Consider the following 8,439-nt stretch of genomic DNA (forward strand, 5'->3'; position numbering starts at 1 on the left):
CACAGATATCATCAGGGAATTATGCTTAAAAGCCATGTAAGAACCCCCACATGCCACAGACATTCAGTTTAAATCACTGATGAATTTGAATTGGAGATATTTGAAATAAGTTTACTATAGAATCAATGGGAAGAGAAAATGAAGCGGTAGAATAAAAAGTATAATTGCAGGTCCAGTTTATAGTTAATCATTAGGACAAACCAGAATAAGTGTTCTAATCCAACATGGCAATTTTTCTGAAGGACATTAATAAATACCGAAGATACAATATCTGATGTGTCCCATATATTTACCTTCTGAAGTTTGGTTGCCTTAAAAGTTGGGCTGTCAAGAGAATTAAGTAGAATTAGTTAGAATCCCAGACTTTGGCCACTTATCCCCATGGAGTTTCCATCCATGAGATTTGACACTCCCTACACCAACATGGGTTGCTTCTTCCATTATGAGATGGTACATAACACATCACATGGCAAATTTAGATGTGTGCCTTTTCTCAGCCCAATGCCAGTAACTGGTCAGCAGAGAGGATTAAGGGGAAATACGAAAGAGGTGGCTTATGTCCTTGGATGTGTGAGCATAATCTCTACTTAGCCTTTTCACAAAGGGAAGATCCACAGGAATCACACACAGCTGCGTGGTTCCCTTCTTGCCTCCTTGCTTCACGAGTCCCAGGCCATTCCATGGGTTGGGGACAAAAGTCTGTGTTTCTTCCTTGGTGATATCTGCAGGGCCATACAGCCATTTTCCCCCAAATTGTTATGTTGCATGTTTGTTTGTTTGCTTTTAACTCATTCCATAAAAGTGGCCTCAGAAACACATGCTTTCAGTGCATAAGAGATCAAGAAAAATCACCCAGTGTGAATCTACCTTCTTTTCAGTTCTGCTTAGCTTTGGAGGACTTAACCAGTTTTGTCTAAGTCCTGCTATGACTGTCTCTTATAATAATGCTTGTGTAGGGTCATGCTGCTTCCCCATAAGAAAAGGATTTGCTTACACTCTCCAGGCAAGGAAAGGCCGGGCTCAGGACCTATGCTAATGTCTCTGGATCGATAGAGAAGACTGGACATCAGATCTGAACAGCTCATGTATCCGGAACTGAGGGAAGCAATCTGGGCAGACAAGATGGGGAGAAATCAACCCCAGACCCAAGTTCTAAAAGACTTATCCAAAAAAGGGAAAATCTTGCTGCTGATAGTAGTTTCCAGAAAAATCTGACAGGGGTCAGTGGATCCTTTGATGCTTTCCATTCACTTCCTCCGTGAAGTGAAGGAGATGGATCTACAACTGAAGGCGAGATGTTTGCAGGCCTGCTGAAGCAGACATTCCAGCCCAGCCAGGCACTGGGAAACCCCTTTTGTTACCATGGAAACAACTGTGGGAAGAGGAAGAGTAGATAGCACACTTTAACTCCGTTTAAATGCGAATTCTGTAGGTAATTAAGAGGCAAACCACAGTAAGAACATTACAGGAGATATATAGTCACTGGAAAGGTAATAAATGCCTGCCTTGAAATGGATATAATGAAAAATTTGACAGTTTGCCTCAGCAAGAGATTCCATCTTAAAAAAAATCTCAACCATTTCTCTTTCCCTCCAGTTTTGGAAACTGTCATTCTAGGGATTTTTTTTTAAATAATAAAAACTCGGGTTTATAATTGTTTTAAATTCTTCTCATTAGCAGGTGTCTCCTATCTCCCCCAGAGTCCTCACTGGAGCCTTTCATGAGCTGGAGCTCCATTGACATTTCAGCTTCAATTTTCCTGTTGTTGTTGAAGAATCAATTGGTTTGAAGGGGAAATTTTCCCTTCTGTTCATTTTCCTTCAGTTGTCCCTTGGAGTGATGAACATGTATGTGGGCTGCTCATTTAAGAGCCCCCACCCTCCTCAACTACCCTCCCCAAGCACCCTGGTCCTTTCCCACGTAATTGGAAGGTTCATCTCAATAAGCTCAAGTGGGAGGAAAGGAGAGGGTCCAATCAGGGCATATTTTGGCTGGGAATTAAAACTCCTAGGACTTGCTCCCCTCCAGATGAATGGTCTGAATTAGCGCTGAAATGGCAGCAGGATAGGCCTGTGTGCCTGTACTTGAAAACAGTAGCAGCTCCTTAATTAGAGTTGCATTGCTTTTTGACGCCTACGCACGTAATGAAGGGCACTTGGCTCTGAGTAGAAGGGACTGTGATTGCTGGGAGGCTTTCAGCAGAGTGGCTCCCACCCCCACACTGCTTTGCACAGGTGTGATGCTTGCTTTCCCTTCAGCCTTTCCCCATGGAGACTTTGACCAGCTTCCGCCCTACATTATTAAATCCACATTTTAAATTTCGCACATTGAAGCTGTTCACTTTTAGAGTCAAATCGGAGGGATTGGGTTTTTTAAAGTTGAGTGTTGATAGTAGGGATAGAGAGGAGGGCTTTTTAAAAAAAAAATTCCCTGCCTAGAAATCTCATTATTTGTATCTTCATCATTAAAATTAAAAATGAATTGGAGAGACTAAGAACAGAAAGAGATATTGGAGTTTTTCTAGGCTGTAGTTTCTTAATTTTGGGCCCATGGATTTGTGTCAAGGTAATCATAAACACCCTGAAGAGTAGAATGCTTCCTACTGTTAACATCGGGAACTAAAATGGATCTGCCACACTAATAAAATAAACAGATGAAGTACTAATGTATCATGGTATCTAGTGCAAACAGGTGGTCCCTGTTTATGAATTCTGGGATGAATGAGTGACTAAAACCACGATTAAGGTTTGACTGTTCTTCCAAAGGCATTCTATCTAGTGCCATCTCCTTATCCCTATCAGCAGACAGAGATAAGTACATCATTAAATGAGAAGAGAAAAGGAAGACAAATGACAAACAAGAAAACTGGAGACATGTGTTTGTTTTGGCACATCACTGATGTCTTTCTACGATCATGGCAACGTGGGACAAAAATACTCTGGTCCACAGGGTATGTGGTGGCTGAGAAAGTCCACGTGGCAAAGGCATGGATGAAAATCTGTCAGTGCAGTTTTTCTTCAGAGCTGGCCTCAGCAAAGATGTTTCCAGCCTCCTAAAAGTACTGAACAGTATCTTCAGTTGACAGTCTCACAATCACGTACAACATAAGGTTTCTCATGTTAGGCACCGGTGACACTATTAATGGAGAAAGAAGCAGCTTTGGACAGCGCTGTAAATGTGTTCTAGTCTAGAGGAATCAGAATGCTCCCTGACGGATCCTTTAGCCTGCCTCCAACAACAGGAGTGCATGCTCACCATCTCCAGGCACCCCAGAGCCTTGTTTTGGGTTTCTTTTTCCAACTTTTAAAAAAAAACTTTTTTCCTGATAAAACCAAAACCAAATTTTTTCACCCTTGAAAGAAACAAATAGCTCCCCCATTCACATGGCATCTGTGTAATCCTAGCAAGAGCTATGAGCATGTACGGAGTCTCCTGCTTCCTAGAGGTAGCCCCCATCCCCCCAACCTAGCGCATGGGTATATATTCCAGCCTTCATAACTTATGCAAGTAGTGAGATGCCTGGGTTAAAGATCTTTTTAGGAAAAGAAATGCAGTGGTAATGCATCCAAAAATGATCTAATAAAAACCGGTTCCGTTTAAGCAATTAAAATGGGAATTAATGGAAAATGGCCACTCCTGATGAGCCTTAATGTAAAGGAAGTACATCATAAACCCTGCCTGCTGACAGTCCAGTACCTGAATGAGGATGGAATAGCCAATGATGAGCTTTTGTGTCAAGTTTGTGTTTGGGGGATAGTGGTAGTGTGAAAGGCTCTTACCGACCCCTACATGACTCAGCAAGCCTTCATGAAGAAGGATGTTGACCCAAAACCAGGTGAAGCAAATAGAGAAACTCTTGGGAAGGACATCTGCCACCTGCACAAGTGAGAAGTAAGTTAACCTTTGAGAAATGAGTGTGCTTCTAGGTACAGTGGATCAGAAAACACTGAAACTCCTAAACCTTAATGAAGCATAGATCTTCTGACCTCTACTATTTCTACCTATTTCATTATCTGCCAGATTTCACTCCCTAGTTTGTTTTGTGGATCTCATGAAATAACACAGGTAGAAATCTGTTCCTAGCACCTAATGGGCGGTAACTACTGAATAGAGAATAGTCCACCTTTTCCACTAGCTAGATATCCTGAAATAATCCCCCAGACACCATTTGAAGGCTGTGACTGGGAGGGATTGCTTTTTTGACTAAGCAGACCCTCTCCAGTGGCTCCAATTATATTACGAGAGCTTTTACTTTTATGACAAAAATTAATTTTCAATTACCTCTGTTTGAAGATAAACTTGTGGAAAGAATCCCAAAGAGATGGCAGAAAAAGATGAATAACAAGGACTCTGTTCCCCCTAATGCTCTTCATTATTACTATTAAATCATCCAATCCAAGGAGTTTGCAGCAGCAGCGGCAGCAATTACAGGAACTCACAGGGGCTCCCAGGGATGGAAAGCACATCACATTTTTCCTTTCAGCCATGCCAGAACTGGAGAGCAGTCTCTCTATTCAACCATGCCTCCTTGGTGGTAATAGGAGTCAGCTCCCATACTTTGTCTGTGCTACCACCAAGAGTCTAGGAAACCATATGAAACTGCCTGGCCCCCAGGACTGGGGCAGCACCCCACCTGTGATTCACATAGAGTGTCCTAGTACAACTAGACAGTCATGATGTCTCTGTGGCTTACTCCCTAAGGTGTCTAGAGCCTTCTCTCTAGTCTCAGTCCCAGGCAGTACTCTATACTTCTGGTCACACTATGCAGATGAGGGAAAGCACTCAAGCCTCTACTTGTTTTATTTCCTGCATCTGGGTTGAAGTGAAGGGATTTTAAGCCCCAAGTGTAGGAGAAAGATTAAAAAGTGGCCTCTCCTTTAGGACTAGACCTATGCAGGGAAGACTGGGAATGCTTTAAAGCAGCTCCTTAAGACAACTAGGGAAAAATGGTGCTACATACATCATAGTAAGTGTAAAATCTTGGCATTTATGAATGAAAGGTGAAACACAGCACAACCAACCAAGTAAAACTGATGTTGGCATAAGTAAAATGTGGTTACATGGAGAACCAATTGTTGACACAGAAGATAAACTTAGGGAAAAACAGTCCACAAACAGTCTCCCATCACTCTAAATCCCCCCATCGTTTGTGTTCCAGGTACACTGGGCAAGCCTTCATTAAAGCCCTCCTTGTTCTGGTGATTTGTGTACATATGTTTTCACATCTGTTGAGATCTTAAATGGCCAATACACCTTAGCTATTGCAATGCACTGTTTATGTCCTCCCCCCTGTTGAAATTTGAATCCCAATGTAATGGTATTTGGAAGTGGAGACTTTGGAAGATAATTAGGTCATGGGTATGGAGTCCTCATGAGCAGGGTTAGTGCCCTTTTAAGAAGAGATCAGAGAGCTAGGTAGCTCTGTTTTCCACCATATGAAGCTACAAGGGGAAGACAGCCATCTGTGCCCTCACCAGACACTGGATCTGCTGGTACATTTATCTTGGATGTCACAATCTCCAGAACCAGGAGAAATAAAGTTTTCTGTGTAAGCCACCCCAGACTGCAGCAGTTTGTTACAGTAGCCTGACGTAAAACAATTATCTTTGAATCTCAGGTGTCTGGTAGTACTTCTAATGGGGGTGGATGTTTGGGGACTGTTTATTGAATGAAAGAACAGATTTCAGACTTAAATATGGGAATAGGTTAGGGAATGAATGGCAGAGAAGAATATAGACATTCAGCTCCCAAAATGGTCAGTTTCCCAAGAATGAGCATTAATAATTACAGATCTATTAAAAGACAACTTTGCAGAACTGAAAAGGAAATATTTTAAGAGATATGAGGGGAGAAATGTAGAGGGATCATCACATGCTGGATGGAGTTAACTGTAAGAAAATATTCCCAAGCATATCCTATGGGGAGTAGGGGAAAGCTTTCAATTTCAAAGATAAAGAAAGACTCCTGGAAGCTTTCAGGCCAAATAGGAAGGGAAAAAACTTAGAAGCCATCCTTCAAAAAGGTCCTTTGACTTAACAAGAATAAAACCCCAAGTGTTCCTAATTCAACAAAGGAGAAAATGGAGCAGCTCACCTTAGAGACAGAGGTTTTGAGAAGAGATTATCTTTGTTTTGGCATAACCTGTTATTCCTGGGGATTGTGGCACTGTCCCACAGGACCTACATCTGCAAAGCAGCATGGCTGAGAAACAGCTGTCTCTGACTTTGTGGGAGGAATGTGAGTCCCAAGGTACCTTGTCACAGCTCGGGAGCTCTGGGCTCCTACTGAGCTGCCAACTGTCCCAGGGAGGAAAGTGAGAGGAACCAGAATAGGATCCATGATTGCGCAGTAAACAATATCTTAGGTCTCAACTGTGATCCTTGGAAAGACCTGCTTGCAGTGTAGACTCTTCGCTGGTGACTGGGAACTTATATTTCAGGAGAATTCCCACCATAACCTGATAAGAATGTCGCTCACTGTGTTGTTTTTGTGAACCATGTTGTTTATGCTGAACACCTGCTTTCTTTCTGGGAGTCTGGAATTTTGGCATATCCAGGCAGAGGCTGCCAATGTGATCAACTCCCAGTAACAAAGAAAAACAAAACAAAACAAAACAAAACCTAGACAGGGTCTCTAATGAGTTGTCTTGGTGGCAACACTTCACCCACATTCTAGGGAGATTAAGTATGTGTTTTATGTGATTCTAGTTGGAGAGAACCCTGGATGCTGAAGGCTAGCCTCCTCCAGACTTTGCCTCCTGTGCCTCTTCCCTTTGCTGATTATCCTTTTACTTGTATATCATAGGCACAAGGATGACTATTTGCTGATCCTGCCAGTACTCCTAGAAAAGTCAGTCCCAAACACCTGACCTTTCTACCCTACTGCTATTACCACATGAACTGATCTAATTGTCTCCATCTAGGCAAATAAATATAAGAACCTTTTAGTGTAACTGTCTCCATGAAATTCCACAGGCAGATGAGCTGGGGAATAGCATGGTAAAAGATGGAGAAAGAAGGAAAAGGCAACCTCCAGGTCCCAGGATTATCATGGAGATATTTTTTAGTGAGAACAGCCTGGAGATGATTCTTGAAAGCTCCACCAACATTTCAAACAGATGCTCAACATTCTTCTTGAACACCCCTCTGTCCTGCCAGGCCCTTGCCCATTCCTCCTGGGATGATAAAGAGATTCATAGACACTCTAAAACACAGACATTTTTTTTTTCCAGCTGTGCCATCTGCTTGCTGGTTTGTTTGTTTTTTTTTTTTCCTTTTAACAGCCAGCCAGCAGAAAGACTCATCTGTTGAGATATAGATGGGGCAATTGGGGGAGAGTAGGGGATGGATCCTATGTGTGTTTGTGCTTTTCTGCTTATGTGTTGGGCAGAGGAACTGCAGGGTGGGTACGGCAAGGGAAGAACATGCAGAAAATATTCTCAGACATGTAGGAAAGATCAGGTCTCAAAAGGTCCCTGAAGTGCACATGTACCAGTGCCTAGAATGATCAGCCTCAGCCTCCTACCACCCTACCACCCTGGCTGGGACCTCCCCATGGCCTGGCTTTGCTCCTGTTCTGAAACCATAGTGCACCAGCCCATGATACCACCATCAATGGGACTCTGTTGTACCCATGCCTTTGCAGATCAAAGCTGAGTGTCCCTGAGATGAGAAAACACTGTTGCCGTTGGGATGGTCAAAGACACCGTACCAAACTCTCTCAAGCAACTGGCCGTTACAATTGGTTACTTTGTGAAAACAGCTGCTGTCAATATCTCCCTAACAATGGGGATTAAAGTATGGGTTTTTGTGTGTGGGTTGTTTTTTTTTGGGGGGGGGGTGGAAATCTAATAGTACAGATTCATGAGACTGTCAAGAGGCAATCTATGCCCTTGGCTCAGCCTGTATATTCTGAAGTATCTCTGAACTATCCAAAATACTTATCTAGATATACAATAATAGGCACTCAATAATAGTAATTGCTTTTCTATAGCTCTCTAAGGAAGACAGTTTTTTGACCTTCTTTTAATTGATATCAAGTATTATTAAACATTTGCTGCATATCCAGGCACTCTGCTGATCCTAGTTATGTAGTTCTCCAAAGAATTGATCAGAGCGTATTGTAAGGGTTACAGCAGTGCAGTGGAATGCTCATGGATTGATCTCAGGTCAAGCAAACTGCATATCTGTGTTCTTTCCTCTCCAGTGGAATTTCTCAGCCTCAGCACTATTGACATTTTGGGCTAGATGATGTATTTGTGTTGGCATTGTCCTGTGCTTTGTAGGATGTTGAGTGGCACCCCTTGCTTCTACTACCATATAACAGTAGCATCCTTCTAGTTATGACAATCAAAAAATTCCCAGACATCACCAACTATCTGTAAGAAGGGGAGGCAAACTCTTTTCTCCCCAACCCCACGTTGAGACCCCGTAGCAAACT

Source organism: Suricata suricatta, chromosome 2 (genome assembly GCF_006229205.1).
Source record: "Suricata suricatta isolate VVHF042 chromosome 2, meerkat_22Aug2017_6uvM2_HiC, whole genome shotgun sequence".
NCBI classification, from domain to species: Eukaryota; Metazoa; Chordata; class Mammalia; order Carnivora; family Herpestidae; genus Suricata; species Suricata suricatta.